The sequence below is a fragment of the Leucopleurus acutus genome, assembly GCF_964270905.1.
Source record: "Leucopleurus acutus genome assembly, chromosome: 2".
Classification (NCBI taxonomy): Eukaryota; Metazoa; Chordata; class Mammalia; order Artiodactyla; family Delphinidae; genus Leucopleurus; species Leucopleurus acutus.
Window position 1 is genome coordinate 97,002,809 of NC_139143.1, and position 24,296 is coordinate 97,027,104.

The window sequence follows — 24,296 nt, forward strand, 5'->3', positions numbered from 1 at the left end:
TTTCGTTAAACCTTAGTCCAGCTGGCAAGGCAATGTCAGCTAAGGTTGCTTGTCCTTTGACATTCAAATGACACTGGCTGAAATTCCCACGTCCTGTGGAAAGTCCAATGCTCCCCCACTCCCCTGATTTCTGTGAATTACTGGGGAGACTTAGATCTTTCAAGGTTACCTCTGGCTCTAGTTTTCTGCCTCATCTGAAGTTTTAGTCACTCTTCTGGTCTTGTGGCTGTTTCTTTAGTTCCTGCTGTCAATTCAAATATGGAAAACAGTCCCTTCTCCTTTCAACCCGCACCCCTATTCCAAAACAACCACAAAAATAATGCCATAACATGTAGCAGAACTTCTAATGAAGGTTTTTGGGCCACAGGGGAGAGGTTACATCACACCACAAACAACTTGAAGTCACATTTCTGAAATGTTCTGAAAAGTTATTTTGGCTATCTCGTCACCCGGGACTTCTCATTAGCCACACCGCCCCACAAACCTGGCCCCACAAAACGACCTGGCCCATGGTCGTTTCATCTCCCTTCCTCCCGTTCCTCCCTTCCCATCCCTCCACCTCACCTTCCCCTCCTTGATTGACTTTGGGAAGCCAGATTCCTCTCTACTCTGCTGAGTGTTCCAGTCTTCCCAGGGCCCTTTTCTTAAATTCCTCCCATCCCACCTTCTTATATCCAGAAACCCAGCAGGTCTCTGGCAGGGTCAGCTCTTTCAAGAAAGAAGTTGTGATCTGAAGAAACGTTTTCCCCACTGGTTTACATTCAAGGTTAGGAAGAGTGTGAAATACTTGCTTCTGGGGTCCCAGAACTCTTAGAGAATCCCATGTTCCAACCACCCAGCCCCATGAGGCTGTCTGTTTGAAGTAGGCTGTGGAAGTGCCTGGAAGGATGCACTTCTGCAGATCTTCATCTTTCACTGTTAGGATTCTCTCTTCTGCCCATTCTTTCAAGCCCCTTGACTTCCCTCTCAGAAGTATTCCTGTAGCAGAAGGGACAAAGAGATGGGGGAGCAGAATACGAGATTGATCCATAAGGGTGCCAGACTGGCACTTTTCTTCTTATTCCCCAGCTGGGGCCAGGAGCTATGCCTGCTCGCCCAGGACTCTTTGGATATATGGCCAGAAATAGCTTTCATCCTGTGGGTTTGCCCAAACTGTTGTCAGAGTCCAGGGATCAGAGCTGCCTGCTTAGAGAACAGAGGCAGGGCCAGCTGGAACAGAGGTGAAAACTCCACATCCCTTGAATAGGAAAACATGTGACTTAGGTTAGCTTATTTGAAAAAAAAAATAGGTGTTTTTGTCTTTTGGGTTTGATTTTTAAAACTCCCGTTGTCTGAGAGCTTTGTGTGTCAGTCCCCCAGCTCTGCCGTGCATGTTAGCATTCAGATTGCAAGACGGCTGGGGACTGGAGTTCAGCCTCTCTTTTATGCCCCTTGAACCAAAGTAACAGGTTTTCCCTTACACTAGGCTCATAGAATTGCCTGCTGCTGCTGCTGATGGTGACGACAGGGCCAGGTCTACAGGAAGCAGTACCTTTGCAGTCTGAGGCAAAAGGAGATCAGCAGGTATGACTCCACTTACATGAGTGCCTGGCCCAAGTAGAGGCTGGGGAGGCTGACCTAGAGGAGTCAAGGTGCTTACATTGAAAGCGGGAGGGCCAGCACTCCCTGTCCTGGTAGAAAGGCAAAAGGCCTAGGTGGTTCATGTCAGGCTAGAGCCAAGGGCATTCCTGGAAACAAGCACGCTGTGGAGGACACGGATGGTTGCCATCCCCACCGCTACGTGTGGGCTGGAGATCAAAGAGCTCACCCAGTCGGAGGGTGTGACGACATAACATCGGTGAGAACCACCGCATGCTCCCCGCCCCCCACCAGATGACCCCACATGGCCCAGCTATGGGCATGACTGCTCATGGATGGAAGAAGTGGCCTTCCCACCCAACCTGGCCCCAAGTCTAGCTACCAGCCTACTCACCCACCTGTCTGAGCTGAGCCTCCGCGTTAGGTCAGGTGGGTGAGTCAGGGCTCACTCCCCTGAATGGCACCATCCCGATGACAGCTGTGGCTACCAGGAGCCAAGGTTTGAGAAGAGCAGGGACCCAAGGACAGGTACACCTGTTGTGTGTGGTGGGGGGAAGTCTCCAAAGGGTCTAGAGCCCAGAGGGACCCTGCTCTAGAAGGGAGTAGCCTGAGGAGAGAGGTGAACTGGGAGATGCTGTTACCAGAAATATGGTAGCAGGAGGTACAGTATGTGGGCTGGGGCTGGTTAATCAAATTCACTCTTCTGTCTACCCCCAACATTATCCTCCACATGCATTCATTTCTATTTAATTCATAAGATATACACTGAATGCTGAAGATGTGCTGCGAGCAGCGCTAGATGTTGGGACGACAGAGACAAGTGAAGTGCCGAGCCCTACCTGGGAGTGCTGGTGGGGTGGGGGATGGGAGGGTGAGCAGGAAAAGCTTTGCAGAGAAGATGCTGCCCCAGCTGATTCTTGACATATAAGCAGCTGGACAAGGCAGGAAAGGGATTCCAGGCTGAGGGAATAGCCTGAGAAAAGGCAGGGCAGTGACACAGCCTGGCATGTTACAGGAACTATAAAGATTTCAGTGTGGGTGGGGCATAGGGTGCAAAGCAGGGTGGAGCGAGAGCTGCAGCTGGAGCCAGATCCCACGGAGCCTGGTGAGCTGTGGGTGGCTGGTGGTGACGTCCCCCGGGGTTGGTGAACACAAGGAGGAAGAGAAGCAGGTCAGATGGAGGGGCTGCTAAGATCAGGAGTGAGCTTGAGACATGATGAGTTTGATATGTGTGTGCAGTGCACTGCCCCAGAGGCCCAGGGGAGCCTATGGTGGCTGCGCCCTGCTGGCCTGGCACCCTTCTAGAGCAAAGCCGTGCTCTCCCTAGAGCCCATTCACCTCCTGGGGTCTGAGCCCCACTCTAGTCATTTTCTTTCTGTCCGGGAGCCCCCTTGTTGCACAACCCTGGGAGGCACCGTAGACACAGTAATTGATGTGAAGGGTGCCCCGAGATGTGACTCCAGATTGCTAATCTGCCCTGCTGGCCCTGAGGGGATGCCCAGGGGCAAGATTCCCAGCTGCACCTCTGTGGCTCTGGGCGCTGGCTCCCCAGGCGTGCCAGGCTCCTACTTCCCACAGCTCCCGGTTCCCTACTTCCAGCCTCCTTCCCTCCCCTCTCTGCAATCCCAGCCCTGTTGGGAAGAGGCTCCCGAGGGCCAAGGGCTGAGAAAGACTCCTCCTTCTCTGTCTCCTCCTCTGCTTGTTATGATCATATGTATTATTTATTTTACTATTTATTATTACTTTGAACATAATCTTTAGAGGAAAGAAAAACCTGTGAAGATAAAAATCTCTTTAGGTCTCCTTAAGTTCACTTCTGGTTCTTCTCAGTTTGCAGAAGCTCACTTTTGCGTACCTGTGATCGGTAGGTACATGTCATTTTGCGTTCTGCTTTGGTCAAATTACAGTATTTCAAAAACATGTTACCACATACAGGGATTGTTTACATACTTATCATTGTCAGTGCTTCCCAAGGGTGCTATCATATTGCCAGAGGAGCTTTGCCTAATTGTTTTCCTATTGTTGTTTGAGTCCTTTCCAATTCAGTGAAATATAAGCAGAGTGTGCGTCGGGGTAGGAGTCAGAGTGGGAATGGCTTTCAAGCAAAACGGACAAGCTAGGGTTGCAGCATCAGATCCTTCCAGAGAGAAGGAGCAAAAATGTTCAGCACTGGGGTCAATTGTCCTAGCTGTAAACAGGGCCTGGGGGAAGGCACATTTTTGCCATAAGGGCATGTGAGGTCCATTGCCTGGACCTCACGATGGCTGACTCATGCGGAGGCTGCATGGTATGGAGGGAAGCTGGGCAGATGGAAGTATGGCCTCAAGTCTTGACTGTACTACTAACTTGGCCGCTGGAATCCTGAGATTTTCTGGGCCTCTGTTTCCTCACGCAAAACAGGGTGATAGCTCTCCGTCTGAGGCTTGTGATGACCCAGTCCAACAAAATAATAAATATAAAAGAGCTTTGAACAGCTTGCAAGTATTGTGCACATGTAAGTTATTAACATGTGGATCCAAGCTAAAACTCTGGAGGGGAAAGGAGTTATTGTCGAGAATTTGAAACTCTCCCTGTGCCTTGCTTCCCAGAATGACAAGAATAAGCAGAAACCTGACTGCTGCAGAAAAGGATTGTCGTTGCCGGTCCCGAGTACTTGTTTACACTGGGATTGTACTTCCTTGAAAAGGAAGGCTGGACCTGCCCCAACCATGAGCAGATGTTACTGCACTGGCCCAACCTGGCCCCTGCGTATGGCTACTGTGTGTCTAACAGCCCCTCAAGACTTCCTCAGATGCTTTCTTTGGGGGGTTGGACCAGAGAGCCTGATGTATCTTTCTTTAGTTTCCAAAGCTGCAGCCCATAAAAGTCAAGGCTGAGAAGGCATCCAGTAATTGTAAACAATGTTCAAGGAATCTGTTCTGATGATTCTTTGTGCTACTTTGTGTACTTTTGACAGTGTGTGTGTGTGTGTGTGTGCATGTGTATGTGTTTGTGGTGAGGAGCTTACCAAAAAAGGACTCCAGAAATTGTGAAACTGGCCTTGGCTTTCAGCCTCTGCCCATGTCTCTGCCAGTCAGTTATTTACTGAACGCCGGCTCTGCTAGGTGCCAGGGAGCCCAAAGTCAACAAGACAGGCACAGTTCCTGTCTTCATTGGGCTTAGAGTCAATAGCAGGCCTTTGTCACAAAATCTGGGTCCCCCAATGCCTTCTCAGAGAGGAGCCCTCCTCCTTACTCTCTCCATGTGCCCTACCCTGCAGAGTCCTTCCTAGAAGTAAAAGTCATCCTCTCCCTGCCTCTGAGACGGTGCCAGGCCCCAGGGTGGGGAGAAGGACAGCAGTCCATCCCCAGAGTTCAGATAGACTTACCAACCCTTGGAGTCGCCCTGAGTCTTTAAGAAGCTTCTGAAATACTGTCTCCCTGGCAGATATCCTTTCCCAAGACAATGGAGAGTGGGCTGGCAAGGTGGAGCTGCCGGTTTGCCGAGATCAGGCGCTGCAGTGCCTATCTGTGCCTCTCACAGGTACCGCCTCTCCACCCCCTGCCTGCCACTTGCTCCTTGCCAGGCGATTAGATACCCTGTTGGGGGCTAGTAGAGGCGTTTGCCTTGATTGGAAAGGCACTGGGACTGGATGGAGTGGGACAGGCAGAAGCGGCAACTTCCCAAATCCCAGGTGGCCAGGGTCTTGCCCCCTTCACCCCAAAGGCCCTGCCCTGTGGCTGGTTTGCTGGAGCTGGAGGAGAGAGAGTGGTCAGCCGTTGGCTGTGTGGAGGCCTGCTGCTGGGTGGGAACCCGCCTTCCTCACCCTTTCTGGTGTGCAGGGCGGGCCCTATTGCATCACCCTTGGAGCCTCTGCTCCGGCTTTGCAGCCAGCTGGGCCCCTGGAGGAGGGACTCTCCCTGTTTTTCAAAAAACCGTTAACCATTTCATCCTCCTAGGCCTTCCTGTAGCAGATCTGGATTCCCCAGGCTGCCCCTCATGCCTCTGTCCAGGCCTTAAAAACCCCTGTTCTGCTTCACGATGCACAGATGTTCTGCCTGGGCAGCCTTTTGAGGGTTGAAGTTTCCACCTTACCCAGTGCACGCCTGGCCTCTTCCCCAGGAAAGGAGTTAACCTCCCTCATCCCCACCCTAAGCATTTGTCCCATTCTGCAGCAGTGAGGAATGATTCGTCAGCCTCTGTCATGAGCTCATGCCACTTCCACACTCCAAACAGCGTCGGACAAAGGGTCAACACAATGTTTTAGACCAAGAGGAAGAGTGGCGCCCAAGACAGCATCTAGGAGCTTGGACATTGGCCTTGTTCCACAGCAACTCTAGCCATTTCCTACAGACCTGCTCGGGCCTTTGCCCTCTCTACGGGGACCAGGGAATGTGTGGGTGGAGCGACGGTCCTAAGGGGCCCAAGGGTCTGATGGAGGAGAGTCCCAAGTACACAATGTCTCCCTGCTCCTGTAGGGGCTGGGAGAGGAGGCATGGGGGGTAGAGTGGGGAGAGGAGGAGTGCAGAGAGGCCCTTCCAGTCAGTAAGGCCCAGACTATATTCCTGCTCAGGACTTTCATCTCCCAGCCTCAGCACTCCCCTCACTACCCCACCCGTTCCAGGGCCTGAAATAGCCTGAAACTTCATCCAAGCCTAGGCCTAGGTCCCAATTTTAGTTCCACAAACATTTGGCTGCACCATAACTTGCAGAATCCTGGGCTGGGTCCTGTAGGGGCTGTAGAGATGAATGAGGCCCAGCCTCTGCCTTCAGGGAGCTTGTAAAACATACCCTGTGACTGTAGTCAAAGGCATAAGACGTCTGTGGGAGAAGAAAGAAAGATGGCTTTCTGTGGAAGGAATGGGAGCAGACTTGTGGAGGAGAGTTGTTTCTGTGGAATCTCAAAGAATGAGTACGATTTCAACAGGCAGAAATGAGGGGCACTGATTCTGGATGGAAGGAACAGCAAGAGCAAACCTATGGAGGTGTGAAACTTACAGTATGTTCTGGAACATGGCCCGAAGTCTGGTTTGACTGGAGCGCAAGGGGAACTAGTGAGCGGTTTACAGTTTCCATGCATGTGTCATTTAATTTACCAGTGAGTTTGTCTAGCCTTCTTGCAGGCCGAAGGCTCCCAAGGGGCAAAGACCTATGGGTTCCTAGAACTGTGCAGGCCAGAAAATGGGGGCACAGAGAGGTTGACGAAACTTGCTTGGAGCTATACAGCACATCAGTGATAGAGCGAGGACCAGGTTCCCCTACCCTTCTCTGTCTTGGCTCAGTTCAGGTCCCCTAGTCCAAGGAGCTTAATCCATGAGCTGACCGACCCCTTAGGAGGTCAGGAAGACGTTTGAAATGAACAGCCACGCATCAACAATGAACACAAAGATTTAGCCACATGTGTGTTCCTCATGGTGTTGCATATAAGCGTGGAATGAATAGCCCCACGACACTTGATGGGAAAGGAAGGCTAATATTCTTTATTTTTCCTAGTTTATTTAATCTGGTCCCAAGCCCCATCACAGTTGGTGAGAATTTTAGGATCACTATTATGGCTTCATCCCTCGGCTCATCGGGTTTTACAAAAAACAAAAAACAAAATTCCCCAGACAAGCAAACAAAGAGCCTGGTCTTGTAGAGTTGGGGCAGCTGGTCCTTGTTCAGTGGAGATGGCCACAGTGTCGTTGCTCCTTGTGCCCTGTGTTGAATGCCGGTCCTTTCTGTCTGCGGACACTGCTTCTCCAGGCAGGCTGCTAAGCCACCCACTCACAGCGGCCTCTCCCAACAGCTGGCCACTTAGTGGTCTTTCTTCCTGCCTCCTCTTTACGGCCATCTTCATACCAGTTTTTGCCATCCTGAGAGGTGGGAGACTGTGTGTGTTCCAGGTGGCTCTCAACTTCTCCCACTTGTGGACGTTCATGATCCCCCGCCCTCTGCTCAGGTACTGGAAATCACTGCCCCGCAGGTAAGCCTACTCCCATTCCTCAGTTGGAAAACCAGCCCCAATCTTCTGTGACCTCCAGGACTGGAAGTCCCAGCTGCCCTCCTCGGAGGATGTGGGAAAAATACTTCACATTCTTTTTGGAAGAGTCCGCAGCCAAGAAAATCAGATACGACTGATTTCTCAATCAGGTTACGCCGCCACATTAAATGTTCAATTAATGACCCTGTCCCACCACTAATAGCAAAGAAGAGTTCAGCAGTAGGTGACCAAAAATATGGTAAAGGTCATACTGTACAACATGGAGACTGTTTAATAACATGGAAAGGTATTCACAGTAGAACTGACAGCTGAAAAAAGCAGCTTTTAAGATAGCATTACAGTTTGAACTAATTTTTTGATAAACATAAAATTATGTGTTTATACAAAGGAAAAAGAACTGAAAAGGTAAACACCAAAATGCTTATTTCCTCTGTGTTGTGAGATTACAGGTCATTTTTATTTTCTCATTTTAGCTTGTTTTTATTTTCTAAAAATTCTACAATGAGTGTGTATTGCCTTTTTTGGGTGAGTAATTTGAAGAAAACATTAATTTTAAATGATAAAAGTAATGCATACTCATAAAAAAATCTAAAGAAACAGATGTATGTGCAACACAAGTGCAAGTCCTCTTCCCTGTTCACTTCCACACTCCAGGCTTAGAGTGAGGAACCTCACTCCATGTGCTATTTTTTGTATTTTCATACATACATTAAGAAAATTGCACAAATAGGACTATCCATATTACTCTACAACAGTTTCCTAGTAAAACTGAGATAACAATGTTACCTATCTTACTGGGGGTTTTATCACCATTGAGTTAATATATGTAAAGCTCTTAGAGCAGAACCTGGCATATAAAAAGCACTACATGAATTTTAAGAATTTTAGTGTATTTATTATTTAATTTCCCATTCTACTTCATAGACGTCACTTTATATTAGGACTATATCAATTTAATACTTAGGAAAAATTAAAAATTATTTTTTTGAAAATTGAAACAAATAAATAGCTGACTTCTCATCTGTTCCTCCCATCACTTGGAGATGGGCTGCCTGGTGGAAAGTTCCCCCTTTGTTGCTTTCACATTGATGACCTGGGCTGGCATTTACCTGAATGACCATGGCCTCAGATGGGCAATCTATTCAGCCAAATGCCATGTTTACCTAGAGGCCTAGGCTTATCTGAACTATTTACACCCTTCTGGAGGAGAAGGAAGCTGAAATTCCCTAAGGCCCCTGGAAATCTACATAGTTGTGAACTGCACAGCGACCTTGGCTCATCTGGTTGTAGATTTTGTCCAGGTGTGGCTGCAAAACAGAGGAAGAAAAACAGAGATCAGGTTGACAGTGCAGCTGTAGGAAAATGTAAACATTTGTTGCACATTAAACATTTGTAAACATTTGTTTTCATCAATCACTGAAAACACATCAGCAGCAAAGACCAGTTTTAATAATTGGCAATAAGATAGTGAGATTACAAAAGTCAGTTATCACTGCAGCCAGCATGACTACCATCTGTATTTTGGATTCAGGAGCAAAACATAGGAGAAATTATATCCAATTCACAGGCCAGCAAATACGACTGTCTCAGAACCCAGGAAGTATCTTTTATGGGATGTTTACCAAATCTTTGTCATTTCTTAGGTTCTATCCTTTTTAAAATAAAGAAATGGCTCATTAATAGGATGTCATTATACTCAAGCCAGAAAAAGACATCACAAGGAAAAAAATTACAAATATCTCTCATGAACATAGACACAAAAATCCTGCACAGAATATTAGAAACTAAAATCCAACAATATAATAAAAAAGAATAATATACCAGTCCATGTGAGGTTTATCCAGAGAATGAAGGGTTTGTTTAATATCTGAAAATCAATCAGTATAATTTCCATATTTACCATTTAAAGAAAAAATCAATATGATTATAGCAATTGATGCATACAAAGCATTTGACAGAATTCAACATCCGTTTATGATTTTAGAAAAGATATAAAAGGAATGTGGATTACAAAGGAAGAAATATTACTGTCCCTATTCACAGAGAAGACCAAAGAATTCTCATACACATACAAAAAAATCACCTAGAACTAATAAGTGAGTTTAGCAAGATTGTAGAATGTAAGATTGATACATAAAAATCAGTCATATTTCTATACACTAGCAATAAAAATTGGAAATAAAAAATGTTAAAAGTAACACCATTTACAATAGTTAAAAAATGAAATATTTAAATATAAATCTCCTAAAACATACACAGGATCTATGTGCTGAAAACAATAAAACGCTGATGAAAGAAATCAAAGAAGACCTGAATAGTGGAGAGACATACCATATTCAGGGATTAGAAAACTCAATATAAAGTATAGATTTAATTCTCTCCAAACTGATATGTAGATTTAACTCAATTCTAATCAAAACCTCAGTGGATTTTTGGTAGATAGACACACAAGCTGATTCTAAAATTTATACAGAAAGATAAAGGAACCAGAATAGCTAAAACAATTTTGAAAAAACAACAAATTTGGAGGAATCACACTGCCTGATTTTAAGACTTACTTCACAGCTACAGTAATCAGAAGAGTGTGATATTGGCAACAGGAGAGACACATAGATCAGTGAAACAGCATAGAGACTCTAGGAAGTAAACACAGAAATATGGTCAATGGATATTTTACAAAGGTGTGGAGGCAATTCATTGCAGAAAGGATAGTTTTTTTTCAACAAATTGTGTTGTAGCAGTTGGACATCCATATGAGGAAAAGCAAACCTCATACCTTATATAAAAATTAGCTCAGAATGGATCATGAATTTAAATGTAAACATAAAACTACAAAACTTTTAGAAAAAAAAAATAGGAGAAAATCTTCATGACCTGAGGTTAGGCAAAGAGCTCTAAGACTTAACAAGAAAGGCATGATCCAAAAAGAAAAATATGGATACACTGGACTTCATCAAAGTTAAAAACTTTTGCTGTAAAAGAAACAATTAAGAAAAATGAAGAGACATGTTACAGACTGGGAGAAAATATTTGCAAATCATATGTCCAACAAAAGATGTATAGAATATCTAAAGAACTCTCAAAAGTTTCTTACTTGACAGTAAGAAGGCAAATAATCCAATAAAAATGAGTAAAAGACTTAAACATTTTATTAAAGAAGATGAGCAAAGCAACTAAGCACATGAGATGATGTTCAGCATCATTAATCATTAGGAAAGTACATATTAAAACCTCAGTGAGTTAACACATCACATGTTAGAATGGCTAAAATAAAAATACTGACAATACCAAGTGCTGATGAGGGTGCTCTCATATAATGGAGCATTGTTCCAATACATTGTTGGTAGGAATGCAAAATGGTGTAGCCATACTGGAAGACAATTGGACAAATTCTTATAAAATGAAAGGCAAATGACCATATGACCCAGCAATTGCACTAATATGTGGTTACCCTAGAGAACTGAAAACTTATTTTCCTATGAAAACCTGTACAGGAATATTTATAGCATCTCTATTCATAATTGCCCAAAATTGAAACAGTCCAAATGTCCTTCAATGAGTAAATGGATTTTAAAAACTGTGGTTTGTCCATACAATGGACTAAAAAGGAAGAAACTATTGATATATGAAACAATCTTGATGAATCTCTGAGGCATTATGCTAAGTGAAAGAAGTCCCTCCTGCTCTCTTTTGATTATTGTTAGCATGATATATCTTTCCCCATCCCTTTAGTTTTAATCATATTTATATAGAATCTATATTATGTTTAAAGTGGGTTTCTTGTAGACAACATGTAGATCATTGACATTTAAAGTGATTATTGATACAGTTGGACTAATATCTACCATATTTGTTACTATTTTCTATTCATTATCTTTGATTTTTGTTCCTATTTTTGTCTTTTACTCTTTTTCTGGCTTTCATAGTTGTGAGTATTTTTTATAATTCCATTTTTCTCTCTTAGCATACCAATTATACTTCTTTTTAAACTTTTTTTTTAGTGTGCCCTAGGGTTTGCAATATACATTTACAGCTAATCAAAGTCCATTTTCAAATAACACTATACCACTACAGGAATAGTGCTGTATCTTCAAATAACAAAGTATTCCTAATTTCTCCCTCTGAACACTGTTATCTATTAGATCAATTAAGAATAGTAAAAATGAAAGTTTTAATTTTACCTCCATTTATTTCTTCTTTCTTTATGTATATCTGAGTTTCTGACCTATGTAATTTTACTTCTCTCTGAAGAACTTAACATTTCTTGCAAGTCAGATCTACCAGCAGCAAATTTCCTCAATTTTGTTTGTCTGAGAAAGCCTTTATTTTTCCTTCATTTTTGAAGGATAATTTCACAAGGTACAGAATTCTCGGTTGATGGTTTTTTCCACTCAACACTTTAAATATTTCACTCTGCTGTCTTCTTGCTTGCATGGTTTCTGAAAAGTCAAATTAATTTTTATCTTTGTTCCTCTATATGTACGGTGGTTTTTTCCTCTGGCTTCTTTCAAGATTTTTTCCTTAATTTTTGATTTTATGCAGTTTGAATATATTTAGATGTAGTTTTTATTGGTATTTATCCTGTTCTGTATTCTTTGAGCATCCTGGATCTGTGGTTTGGTGTCTGTCATTAATTTGGGGGAAGTTCTCAGCCATGATTGCTTCAAATATTTCATCTGTTCTTTTCTCTTTTCCTTCTTCTAGTATTCCCATTGTACAAATGTTACTCCTTTTGTACTTGTCTCACAGTTCTTAGATATTCTGTTCCATTTTTTTTTCAGTATTTTTTCTCTTTGTTTTTCAGTTTGGGAGTTGCTATTGGCATATCCTCAGACTCGGAGATTGTTTTCCTCAGCCATATCCAGTCTACTAACAAATCCATCAAAGCCATTCTTTATTTCTGTTACTGTATTTTTTAACTCTAACATTTCTTTTTGATTCTTTCTTAGACTTTCCATCTCTCTGCTTGCATTATCCATCTGTTATTGCATGCTGTCTACTTTTCCCATTAGAGCACTTTTCCCATTGAGCATATCAATCATAGTTGTTTTAAATTTCCAGTCTGATAATTCCAGCTTTCCTGCCATATCTGAATCTGGTTTTGATGCTTGCTCTGTCTCTTCATACTGTGTGTTTTTTGCCTTTCAGTATGCCTTGCAACTTTTAAAAATTTTGGTTGAAAGCCTGACCTGACGTACTGGATAAAAGAAACTGGTAAATAGGCTTTTAGTATTGTGGTGTAAGGTGCGGGGGGAGGGTAAGCATTCTGTAGTCCTATGGTTAGGCCTTGGTCTTTTCGTGAGTCTGTGCCCCACACAGACTCACTATGAATTTCATATGTGAGTCTCAGTTTTCGCTCCCTTTAGGTAGAATAGAATGTCTAGAGTGGGCTGGAGTTGGGTATTTCCCTTCCCCCAGGTTGATTAAGCTCTGATAAAACCCCAATAAGTTAGGCTCTGGTCAAATAGTTTCTCTTGAGAGCAGGCCTTGTTAAGAAGAACAGAAAGAATTTGCTGGCATATTTCAAAATGGTCACTTTTCCTCTTCCCCTGATGGAATCATGAGGGGATTTTTCTCTGACATTCTCTATGAGAACCTGGTAGAGCTTCTATAGCTAAAACTCACAAAAGGGTGGGGATCACCCCTGATTGGTCCGCCTGGAGTCTTAAACTCTCAGGCTTGTCTATACTGAGCCTCTAGCAATTCGTTAGTTATAGTGTAGGTTGTCCTACCCCAATACTGGTTTTCACAGAAGTTCCTGCTCGGGTAGGTAGCGATGCGCTGTATCTACCTGTCTGTCTCTCCCATTTGGGAAGCAGCAATTTGCCCTGTGACCTTGCTTCTCTGAAGGATCTAAGAAGAGTTGTTGATTTTCCAGTTTGTCCATCTTTTTACTTGGTGTCAGGATGGAGTGATGACTTCCAAGCTCCTTACACACTGGACCAGAAACCATAAGTCAACTTTGTTAATTTTAAAAAGAAAGGACTCTTAAAATGGTTAAAATGTAACTTTTATGTTATGTATATTTTAAATGATAAAATTTTTTAAAAAGAAAAGAATAAGAAATTATAAATGAGGAACAGTGTAAGGAATAAGGTGATTTTTCCAAATCCTTGAAGGATATCTGTACTTGATAATGCCATCAATATATCAATTCAACATATTTTAAATCCTTGTAACTTACTTTGCCTCCTATGTTTTTGATTTTCATTATAGTGCCACCTTTCTGTTGGTTACCCACGCTCCAAACCTTGGGCCATCTTTGACCACTCTTTCTCTCCAATAGTCTATCAGTTGCCATGTCATGTCTATTATGTATTCAGAATTCAGTTGTACATCCATTTTCTCTTTTCCTTACCTCCTGCCCCTCCTCCAGTTCATCACCACTTGTTAGGACTTTTGGAATTGTTTCCTAACATCTCCCTCCCTTAAGAATCAGCTTTGGGGGACTTCCCTGGCGGTCCAGTGGTTAAGACTCCACGCTTCCACTGCAGGGGGCACGGGTTTGATCCTCGGTCAGGAAACTAAGATCCCCTCATGCCGTGCAGCTCAGTCAAAAAAAAAAAAGAGTCAGCTTTGAATTCAGACTGACCTGAGTTTAAATTCTAGCTTTGCCACTATCTCTGTTTTTGATCTTGAATGTAATATTCTTAACATCCTTGCTTTGAGGTCAAGCATCATCTGTAAAATTGAGGTAGTAATATTCAACTCCCAGGGTGATTGTGAGGATTGGAAAACACCATGTGCCAGGCACCGAATCTTAAATGCACTGTCTATTACATTTATTGAATGAGACAATGTTTACAAAGGGCTTGGCATGGTACTGGGTGTATAGTAAGTACTCTATCATTGCTGGCTGCTTTATATATCCATCTTAGCCACTACTGTCAAATTGACTTTCCTAAAGAGCAGCTTTGATTCTGTCCATCTCTTGCTCAGAATCTTTCTTTGACTCCTTCTTGCCTGTTAAAATAAGCCCAAACTCCTTTGCCAAGCATTCAAAGCCCTCCTTGATTGGTTCCCTCCTGCCTTTCAGATTTTATGGTCTGAATTTCTCTACTCACTGGACCCCATACATACTCCTGGTTTTCCCTCCTCTTTAGTTTTGTTCAAACTGTTCCCTCTCCCTGGAATGCCCTTCCTCCTCCCATTTTGCTCAGCAAATATTTGCTGAGTAAATAGATGCTATCCTTTGGAAAAGCCCCTCCCGAGAAGCCAATTCTTATCCATGCCTTATGACCCTCCTGTGCTGGAGACACACAAGGGAGCTTCTGTTTATTTTCAGCAGGACTCTCTGTAGGGGAGACATATATACAAATAGAGAGGTTTTAAAGAAGTCACCCCTGCTCCACAGCCCTCTCCACCCCTCCTGAATATTAATGCCACATAAAACTGATGCCAAGAGGAGATATTGCTCATGTCCTCTTGTTCAGTGAACCTCTCAGTTCAGAGCATATTTTTGGAATACCTACCAAGTGCTCTGCAACATATTGGGAACTGTGGGGGTCAGAGCACTTTTAAGACCATCTGGTTGGTGGAGAGAAGGCTTATGCAACAATGGCAGACAGTGCATGGGAGCTGAGAATCGGGATCTAAATTCTGTGATGCCGAAGAGAAGTATCTGACCAGGATGAGCCTTTACACTAGAGAAGGGGTCAAAGAGGCTGCAGCCAGATGATGCTTTGCGATAGCCATGCCTGGGGTGAGTTTCCACATCCTGCATGCTTTGAGAATGTATGGTATGCTAAAGCAAACATCTGAAGTGTGCTGGGGAAATGCAAACCAATGAACTTCTCTCTTCATGTGATAAGCCAGGCTCAGGGCAGTTCCTTAAAAGGCAGCTTTCCTAAAACCACTGATGACTTTCTGCTGCTAAAGGCATGGATACAGGTGGAGATATTTTCTGAGGACCAGCTTCCCACACCAAATGCAGTCCATTTGGTTCAGCACAAGCTCACTTATTTAAAATGCTAATGTATCTTTAATCACACTAGGAGTGATAAGCTTCAGGTTAATGAAAAAATGAGCATGTGTAGCCTTGTAATTTTACTCAAGACCTTAGCCCAGCTTAACTCAATATCTAGGTTCTCGAGGTCTCTAGTCTAGGTTTTATTCCCAGAACATTCTCAGCTCCTGGATTATTCAGAATAGGATAAGAGTTAAGTTCAATCACTTACTAGCTCTGTGACTTTGAAACTCAGAGAAATGCTCTATGATTCAGTTTCCTCATTTTGCCCATTGGGATGATACCACTGATGTTAAGGTTTGTTGTAAGGATTTAATGGAATGACATGTGTGGAGTGCCTGAAAGTGTAGGTGCTCAATCTTTGATGGTTACTGGAGGCCCCTCTACCATACTCCATTCTATGCCCAAACTCTCTCCTCCAAAGCTACCTGAACTCTAAATTTAACAGCTTCCTCTGTATTTCCTTTACACCTCTTAGTAACAGTAATAGTAGATATTAATAACAATAGCAACAGCCCAGCTATAATAGTGGGCCTACTGCATGCCATGCCCTGTGGTGGGACTTTCTAAATTTTATCTTCAATCCTAATTATTTCCAGTTTACAGTGCAGGAAACTGAAGCTCAGGGCAAAGAAGTGCCTTGTCCAAAGTGGGAGAGTTGGAATCAGAACTCAAGTCTTCTTTCTCTGAAGCATATGCTCTTTCTAATCAACCATATTTTCTCTACTGGGACGACATCCCTTTTCTGGACATGGGGATCAGAGACACTAGCTACGCCTTAATAACTTTCAGATCTTTTCTAATAATTTACCTCTGTAACTGCAGTTCATTCATTCATTCATTTCACAAATGTTTAGGGAGTGTTCACTAGGTGCTAGGGATATAAAATTGAATAAGACAGTCCATGTCTTTAAAGAGTTCACACTCTCCAGAAACATGGATGGACCTAGAGATTATCATGCTAAGTTAAGTAAGTCAGACAAAGACAAATATTATATGATATCACTTATATGTGGAATATAAAAAAATGATACTAATGAACTTACTTACGAAACAGAAACAGACTCAAGACAGAAAACACACGGTTACCAAAGGGGAAGAGGGAGGAGGGATAAACTCGGAGTTTGGGTTTAACAGGTACACACTACTATATATAAACTAGATAAACGACAAGGACTGACTGTATAACATAGGGAACTATAGTCAATATCTTGTAATAACCTATAAATGAATCTAAAGAAGTATATATATATATATACATACATATAACTGAATCACTTTGCTGTACACATGAAACTAACACAATATTGTAAATAAATCAACTATACTTCAATTTAAAAAAAATAAAGACTTCACCCTCTCATGGAGAAGACAGACAAATGGATGGGAAATCAATGATTAAATAAAAGGGCACAGTGGGACCCCAGAATCCAGGTAAGGTTGAAGGGAGCAGTGATGGTGTCAGATAAAGCTTTCAAAGGAGGTGATTTGAGTTGATTCATTATCCTGCTTTTTATTTCATTCATTCCTGAAACATATTTTAAGCAACTACTGTGTTTCAGGCTTTAGGCTAAGCCCTGGGATTAAACACAGGCAGTCTCCATCCAGTGTATGCCCCAAAGAAACTTACAGTCTAGCCAGGAAAGACGGATTGTAAATAACTCAACATCATTAAAATTGTGTTGGGATGCACAAGGAATGGTTGATGCTGTAGGCCAAGGGTTGTTTCAGAGGTCCAGTTTCTTTTAAACGTGTTTTTTTCTCTTTCCTATTTATCCCAGTCTTCTGGCACTTTAAACACCTTTGAGGATATTCCACAGACCATGCCAAGTAAAAATAGCCATCCCAAACTACATTTATATTTTACAATACTCTCTAGGGGAAGAAGCTACAATTCAAACCACAATATGTCAAGATGGGACAATGTCTCCATAACCAGCAACATCTTGGTAAAATGAAGGAGATGAAACTTTGACCACTGTATTACAAAATGCAGCTTTAATTATGTTTTAACTGCCTGTTATTTGTCTGCTGTTGTCATTTCTAGAGTGCATTACAGTGCAGGACAAAGTCTAGCTGTCTAATTGCATGATTCTCCTTTCATGAATCATTTTTTAGATCTACTGAACCTCAGACCCTGTAGGTAAAAGATTTAATAATAAGTATTCAAAAATAAGGAAATTTAATATATGATAAAGGTATCCTTTGTATCAAGGACAACTGTTGGCCATTTGGAAAAATTTAATTTGATATCCTTTAATTTTTCCATACTCTATGCCTTTACACCAGAATAAAATCAAGATGAATCAAAGATATTTAATCTTTGAAAAATGAAATTTTAGAAGCACCAGAAGAAAACCTGAGTGAGTTTTTGTTTTCCTTTTCATAATCCTTGAGTACGAAAGGGCTAAAGCTATAATAGAAAGTGTTGATAAATTCAGTCACATGAAAATCAAACATTTCTGCATGGCAAAAAAAAGAAAAAAAATCACCATAAATAGTCAAAGTGAAATAACAAAGTGGGGTGGGGGGGAATATCTGAAACTTAATAACCGCAAAAAAAGACAATATATAATATCCTTTTAATATAGTAACATATAATTATGTTATTAATATATAATGCAGGTATGATTATATATGAATTATTATTTTTGGATACTGCAGATAGATCTAAGCAATTCTGGAGGGAATTACATGTATATACAAAATTATTATACATATATATATATATTTTTTTTTTCCTCAAGTTCCCTCCAGAATTGTTCAGATCTACCTGCCCCTCCAGGACCTCAGTTGTTTGCTCAGTGAAGTGTTTGGCCACTGCCCTTGTTGCCTTGTCCCCAACACACTGCCTAGCTTGTCCTCCACCAGGCTGAAGCCTGGGCTAGAACCACAGTTGCATTGATGCCCAGATCTGGAAGATATAATTCTCCCCTCATTTGAACTCAGATTAAACATCATGCCATAGGACATGGGACCTGGCTTCCCCACCAGCTGTGCTGGGTGATGTAACCCAGAAGTGCAGGGCAGTTGATGCCCTGTGGGGCAAATGTTGACCTATGAGAGACTACAGATGGGGGGGTGGGGAACTGACGATAAAATTCTCCCCATTTCCGCCATCCCTCCACCTCGACATTTATGTAACTGAGCAATTGTGTTTCCTCATGAAGCTGTGGCCAGCTCCATACTGTACCACCTTGTATTTGCTGCCCCTCCTTTTTGGCCTCACTTCCATTTCCCCCTTCACTCTTGCTATCCTGGGATTGCACTCCCCCAGTAAGCATGAGCATGTGAACTTCCTCTCAGCCTGTTTCCTGGGGAATCTGAGTCAAGACCATGTATAAAGAACTGCTAGAAGACAGTATGAAAAAGACCAACAGCCCTACAGAAAAGTAGGCAGATATGAAAAAATAGTTCACAAAAAAGTTACTCTAAAAGCAACCATAAATAACTTTAAAAAATATGAAAAGATGATTAATCTCACTCATAAGAGAAAGACGAAGTAAAGTTATAATGATATGTATTTTTCAGCTGTCAAATTGAACAGTCTGATAACATACTGTGTGAGCAAGGTATAGAGAAAATAGGCACTCTCATTGCTGGTGGAAGTATATATCTATGTAACCTCTAAGGAGGATAATTTAGTAATATCTTTAAAATAAAAAATTTGCATACTCTTTAGCCCAGCAATTTAAGCTCATTGTTGTTTTCTTTGTAAAAGGATTGGAAATAATTAGAAACTGGTTCAGTAAATTATGGTACAACCGTAAAGGGACAACTATGCAGCTATTAAAAAAAAAGAAGAGGTTTTTTAAAAAAATGTACTGATATGTAAAGATCTTCAGTTTATACTAAGTAAAAATATCTCTAGAAACATACACAGGAAACTGGTAACAGTGCCTCTGGGGTGGGCAGTCTTACTTTGCACCTTTTGTACCTTCTGAATTTTGTACCACATGTATCTATTTTTTCCTTATCAGGTTTATTGAGGAATAATTTATGTACAGTTAAACTATATCCATTTAAAAAGCACAATGCAATGAGTTTTGAAAATTGTATACACTTGTGAAACCACCACCACCATCAAGATACAGAACATTTATATCATCCCCAAAGACTCGCCATGCCCCTTTGCTGTTCATCTCTCTCTCTTCCCTGGTCCTTCACAACCACTGAACTGCCCTCTGTCATTAGAAGTTAGTTTGCATTCCATATAAATGGAATCGTATAGTATGCACTCTTGTATCTGGCTTTTGCACACTGCATAGTGATTTCAAGATTCATTGATATTGTTATGTGTATCGATAGCTCATTACTGAATAGTATTCTATCATATGGTTATACCACATTTTGTTTATCCAGCCAACTGTTGGTGAACATTTGGGCTGTTTACAGATTTGGGCTATGTGAATAATGCTGCTGTGAAACTTTGTGTACAAGTCTTTGAATGGAACTATGTTTTCATTTCTTTTAAGTAAATACCTAGAAGTGGAAAGCCTGGATTGTATGGTATATGTACGTTAACTTCTGAAGAAATGCCAGTTTTGCAAAATGATTGGACCATTTTCCATTCCCCCCTGCAGTGTGTGAGAATTCCAGTTGCTCTACATCCTGCTAATACTTGGTGTTGGTCTTTTAAATTTTATAATGAGTATATAATGGTGTATTACCTAATTTAAAAGATACACTTAAGAGTAAAAATAAATAAGTTGGTATTTACTTATAGCATTCCCCCCCCAAGTCTGTAAATAATATGATAATAAGAAAGTTAGTTGTTGAAAGTTTTAGGAAGGGTGTTAGTTTTCTATTGCTATGCAGCAAAACACAATCTGCATTTATTATCTCGCAGTTTCTGTGGGTCAGGAGTCTGGGTGTGGCTTTGTTGGGTCTTTTGCTCAGGGTCTCACATGGCTGCAATCAAGATTTGAGCCCAGGCTTCCTTCTTTGGTGGAGCTTGGAGTTCTCTTTCAGCTCACATAGCTGTTGGCAGAATTCAGCTCCTGTGACTGTAGCACTGAGGTCCCTGTTTTCTTGCTGGCTGTCATCTGAGGCCCGTTCTTTAGCATCTAGAGGTCACCCACATTTCCTCTCTCAGCATTGCAGCTTACCTCTTCAAGTAGGAGAATCTCTTTCCTCTGAGATAGTTTTATATAACATAATAGAATCACAGGAGTATCTATCCCATCACCTATGCCATTTTCTATTGGTTAGGTGCAGGTCACGTACTCTGCCTGTACTTAAGGAAGAAGGTTATACAAGGACATGAGTCACTGGGGGACATGGTACATTTGTTCATCACAGGAAACATACTGTGCCAAACTTGTCACAGCTCTCAGATTTGCGTGTGCACAAGAATGACCTGGGAGGGGGGGCTATTGAGATTAAGTTAGGATTCCTGGGACCCATCCTCAGAGTTTCTGACTCAGTAAGACTGGAATGGAGCCTAGGAATTTGTTTTGCTGGTTGGCAGTTAATTTTTCAGATGTGTCTAAGGCAGGCCATATCTACAGAAACACTGTCATGGAGGTTACTTTATGACTTTGGAGAGGGACACACTTGGATCTGAGCCTCCCCTTTGCCAATAAGCAAGTGAGACTGATTGATTCCAACTTCTCTTCTTGAAGACCAAAGGAGAGTCTGGATACTTATCAGCAGAGCCCCACAGAGGCAAAGACCACAGCCAGGGACAAAAAATTCTACAAAGCAGAAAAACTCTTAGGACAAAGTAATCCACTAGGACATTGCTGAAAGGCAAGGCTAACGAATCAAAGTAAACCCAACTGGTAATATAATGTTTAATACAATTTAAATTATGGTTCTACAACTTCTAGATGTAAAACATTGTCACTTAACCTCCCTGAGCCTCAAAGCCTGCAAAATGAGGATAATATCTACTTCCCAGATTTGTTACCACATGTCAATGGGACACTGTCGGTCAACACAAAACAAAACAAATGCCCACATTCAAACATCTGCCAAGTCCTACCTAAAAAACTAGAATTTCAAAAAGGATTCAAGACTGTCAAAATATTACCACAGAGTTTGGTGCTTCTGTTTCTCCACAGAGACAAGTTAAAGAAAACAGGAAAGGGACTTCCCTGGTGGCACAGTGGTTAAGAATCCGCCTGCCAATGCAGGGGACACGGGTTTGATTCCTGGTCCGGGAAGAACCCACATGCCGCGGAGCAACTAAGCCCGTGCACCACAACTACTGAGCCTGTGCTCTAGAGCCCGCGAGCCACAACTACTTAAGCCCGTGAGCCACAACTACTGAGCCCATGTGCCACAACTATTGAAGCCCACGTATCTAGAGCCTGTGCTCCGCAGCAAGAGAAGACACCCCAATGAGAAGCCCATGCATCACAATGAAGAGTAGCCCCTGCTTGCTGCAACTGGAGAAAGTTTGCCCACAGCAACGAAGACCCAACGCAGCCCATAAATAAATAAATAAATTTATATAAAAAAAGAAAACAGGAAAGTAAAAAATGGTACAATAAAAATAAATATAAGTGACAATAAAAGATCATACAAGTATATCATTTATATTACATGTCAATGAGATAGACTTCCCTATGAGGAGAAAATAAGTTTGAAGACTGGGTTATAAAATAAATATAACTATTCATTACCTATAAGAAAAATAATTAAAGCCAAAAGACTATTTATTTATTTATTTTTATTTTTGGCTGCGTTAGGTCTTTGTTGCTGCGCATGGGCTTTCTCTAGTTGTGGTGAGTGGGGGCTGCTCTTCGTTGTGGTGCACGGGCTTCTCATTGTGGTGGCTTCTCTTGTTGTGGAGCATGAGCTCTAGGTGTGCAGGCTTCAGTAGTTGCAGCACGTGGGCTGAGTGGTTGCAGCTCGCAGGCCCTAGGGCGCACAGGCTTCTGTAGTTGTGGAGCATGGGCTTAGTTGCTCCACGGCATGTGGGATCTTCCTGGACCAGGGATCTAACCCATGTCCCCTGCATTGGCAGGTGGATTCTTAACCACTGCACCATCAGGGAAGTCCAAGAATTATTTAAAAGGACTAAAATGATGGGAGTATTCTAAGTTCTCTTATGAATGTGTAAAAAACATGATGTCAAATAAATTAGATTTTAATCACAAATATTAAGGGTGATAACCCAAACTGAGCAAGGAGTGCCTAACAATTCTCACGTTTTTGGTCTTAAATAATGTAATAATAAAGACATGTAAAAAGCTGGTAAAAATTAAAGAGAAAAATAAAAAACAGTTGCATTTGGATTCCGTGGCACTTCATTAACTAGTTAATTTTCACTTTAAAAGAGAGAAAATTAAATCATGTATGAAAAAGAAAAGCAATTTTTAAGCATATAATCATATTTTTAATAGTTGTTGAAAAGACTGTCAATAAAGTTTAATATTTATTCCTTTTTAAAGCTTTGAAATAAGGTGTGGAGATTTTTAGTCTTTTTTTTTTTTTTTTTTTTTTGCGGTACGCGGGCCTCTCACTGTTGTGGCCTCTCCCGTTGCGGAGCACAGGCTCCGGACGCGCAGGCTCAGCGGCCATGGCTCACGGGCCCAGCCGCTCCGCGGCATGGGGGATCTTCCCGGACCGGGGCACGAACTCGTGTCCCCTGCATCGGCAGGCAGACTCTCAACCACTGCGCCACCAGGGAAGCCCGATTTTTATTCTTTGATGAGAAAAATCATGTACTTAATTTGAAAAACCAGTGTCACACTTAATTGGAGATATAAGAGTTCCTCTCCTTGAAAGCAGGAACAGAAGGTTCACCCAGTGCCATTCTTTTCAACATGGTATTGGAAATGCTGATAATAGCTATTTGAGAAGGATATAAAAATTTAGGGATAAAAAAATACTGCTTTTTATATTTGACATGATTATATACCTGAAAGTTCCAAGAAAAGCAAACCCTAAATTACTAGAAATAATAAATGAATGCAGAGAAGATATAGCCAAAAGAAATCCACATAGAACAATTGCATTTCCATCTGTCAGTGAAATACAGCTGCATATTAATTAAAACATAAAATAGAAAAGGGAGAAAGATTCCATTTATAACCACAAACCAAAAATGAATTTGAGGATTTTCTTCGAGCCACCAGATTTATTCCAAGAAAATACTTGAACCATAACAGGAAAAGAAAAGGAGGATGTGAACAAATGGAGAGGTACACCAGATTGTTAATGAAAAAACAAAATCTAGTAAATGTGACAGTGTTAATAGCTTTAATGCAATAGTAGTTAAAGGCCTTATAAAATACTTATAGTAGCTGAGTAATTGATATGAACCTTAGAGAATAATGGGAAAAAAATAAGGACTCTCTCACAAGATTTAAAATGCGTTATAAAAAATATTTATCAAAACTATAGGTCCCCAAAGAGAAAAAATAAATCAGTGGAACATCTCTACTTGGTATAGCATCTTAAGCTTAAAACAGGACCAACTCCAAAGTCCAAAATATTCCTCCAAATCCCAAACTGAGTCTGCTTCATCTCAGTAAATGGCAAAACCACCCTTCCAATGTTCCGGCCGAAATATGTGAAGTCATCCTTGACCTTCTTTTTTACCACCCACCACATCTAAGAGGTCAAAAACAGGTCCAGAATTGACCACTATTCACTGCCTCACCTGCATCAACCTGACTGAAGCCATCATGGCCTCTTTCCTGTACCACTGTCAGGGACCTCCTAACACATCTGCCATCTCCGCTGCTCTCCTACAGTCTGTCTCAGCACTGCCGCCAGAGCATACCAGGCATATTTCTCCTCAAGGAACTTGACGTTCTTTTACAACTCTGTTCTCTT